A 2,817-nucleotide genomic window follows, 5' to 3' on the forward strand; every position below is an offset into this window, starting at 1 on the left:
GATCTCTAAAAAATAAGCAGGAACCCAACGATCACGGATCTCAAACATATCATTCAACCACTCGTTGTCTTGTAAACCAAACTTCTCAATAAGATAGTGCCATCTGGACTCAAATGTATCAGGGGTGATAAACATATTCCAAACCAAACGATGTATTCTAGAACGAACATTAGTATTCTCAATAACATCACCAGATACCTAATGTAAAAAGAAACAAAAACTTATCAAAAAAACAAAACACGGATGCAAAGCCTATGACGTGACTCAGAAAATACCTTGGCCGGCAATTTCTTCATTATGTGCCACATATAAAGCCTATGACGTGACTCAGAAAATACCTGGACTACTACTTGCCGCATAGAAGGATCCTGATCACTTAAAACTAGCTTGGGTTGTTGGCCACGACAATTAAGAAAGGATCTTAACTTGTCATTTTCAACTGTAAAATCAAAAAAGAATTCGGGGCAACACTCATAACGATCTTTCAACTGGTCAATAACTAACTGTGAATCCCTGTCACCTATGAAAATCCTCATTCCATTATAAAAGTTCTTGAAATCAATAGGTGTACCTCTAACGTTATGATGACCACCCTTTATTGAGACAAGTAAACGATAAGCAACAGTAGGACCAACTCTATTTAAGCTCATCTGGTGGATAAATTTTTTGGTTGAGAATGAAAGCTTTCTAGATATCTTAGTCAAGTCACGGTTAAAAGTGTCAAACAAGACAATGATTGTGATCTTCTACAAACTTAGACAAAATAAAGTTACAAGTTTCATGAAAAAATGAAACACCTATGTGAGCCTTGCAATCAGTTACGGTAATGTCTTCTGCCAGACATACATTGACGGTTCAGAGAAGGAATCAAAAGAACGTTTGCTTTGGGGGGTACCGTACTTATTACACCTCAAATACTTGTGTGTAACGACCCCTTTCCATTTCTTAGTCTGGCCTTTGCGGACCGAAAAACCAGATTCTTCAGCGTACTTATAATACATAGTAACAACATCTTCCCATGATTTAAAAATAGTGCCTTCAACAGGTTTTAAGTTGTTATCAATCTTTGGACGCCAAAACTTCGAACCATTAGGAGAATAATAAACATAATAGGCATCCTCTTCTTGAAGAATTTTTGGTTCTATGGAAACAGGAGATACCACATCATTTTGGCCTAACAATGGTTGGTTGCTAAACACATTCTCTAAAAAAATAAAAAAATCATTTAAATATAGTAGACATATGAAAAAATAATGCTTCAAAAATAAAGGATTTTAAGTTATAAAAGCATGGGAATAAAAGCATTAAAACAATTGGAAACCACTTGGAACCCTTAAAACAAAAACATTTATAAAACAAATGGATTAGAGGTCCCTGGATTAGCGTACTACAAACTAGACTTAAAACATTAATATGACTTAATGAAACACTACCTTGACCGGTGAGACTAACTAAGTGGTTCAGGAAATTATTTAAAGTAGACTGATCAAAAGGTATGCTAAAAACTTGACTTCTTGGAGTAGTTAATGTGATATCATCATTGTATCCGGCTGGGACATCCATTGCAATAAAGGAAGAGTGGGTGAAGGAATGTGGATAACATTAAAGGTGAGTCTTAAAATTGTGTTTATTGAAGAAAAAGTAAACTTAATATAGGGGAGAAGTATGACAAGACAAGAAAGTACAAGAAAATATAATAAAAATCTTCCAAGTACAATAAAATAAATTAAAATAAATGGGGTAGGGTACAAAGGGGGACTTCAATCAAAAGTGTTTGTAGAAATAAATAATAAGTGTCATCAACCAAACTCACACCAACATCCCATTCAGATTTCAAGTAATACCTTTTACTCTACCACACCACAAAAACATATACAAAAAATGTATCCCGCCCCAAGTACACCTCCAGAGGATGTTATTCAAAACAAAAGGTTTGTTGCACTAAACCCTACTAACAATGTGGTTGACCCAGCTAACCAGCAAGTAGAAACTAGAATCATGCAAGTTGAACCGAATGGTGGGGTTAACAATCAGCCACAAGTACACGGGAACCCACATGAAGAAAACCACCCTCCACCTCCTCCTACTCTTCGACCCACACAAATAGTACCTGATTGGGCAGAAGGGTACGAAACAGACCCCGACGCGGAATACAAACCACCATTACACTATCCTCCACCTCCAAAACCAGAACCAGGTGGTTACGAGTCTGAACCTGACCCCTTTTACTATGTTAGTGATTCTGACGAGTCATGGGACTACTACAATTGGGGGAGAAAATAGGTTGTCTAATGTTTAATTATGATGTATTTTTATTTTATGTTTACCGTTTGTTTTATGTAGGTTGAATTTTGTACGTTTGTTTATTTATGTAGAAGAATAGTTTAATGTTTAATTAAGTTTAATGATGTAACTCGACTCAAAGTTTGGTCTGTTTTATTATTTGGTAACCTGGTTTTACATTAAACCACAATTTACCATAACGAGAAAAAAACATAAAACAATATACAAAAAAGTCATATGTTAATAATCGTGCTAAAACATATGTTATCAGGTAGAAGACATATGTTATTATTTGAAGGACAAGTCAAAACATACTTAATAAAAACATAAGTTATCAAGTTATCATAATATAAATGTCATACAACATATAAACACCATACTAGAAAAATGTGACACACAGATAGGGGAATGTAGAAAAATACAAAGAAAAACACACACACAACTAGAAAAAAAAGCACCAGATTAAAACTTCCATTTGAGAAAAGACTAAAACAAACAAGCATTCTTCACCCATAAAATCTTTATATCAGGAGT

This window comes from Bidens hawaiensis, unplaced genomic scaffold (genome assembly GCF_021521415.1).
Source record: "Bidens hawaiensis isolate Kalapana, Puna unplaced genomic scaffold, B.hawaiensis_p1.1 tig00033510_1, whole genome shotgun sequence".
NCBI classification, from domain to species: domain Eukaryota; kingdom Viridiplantae; phylum Streptophyta; class Magnoliopsida; order Asterales; family Asteraceae; genus Bidens; species Bidens hawaiensis.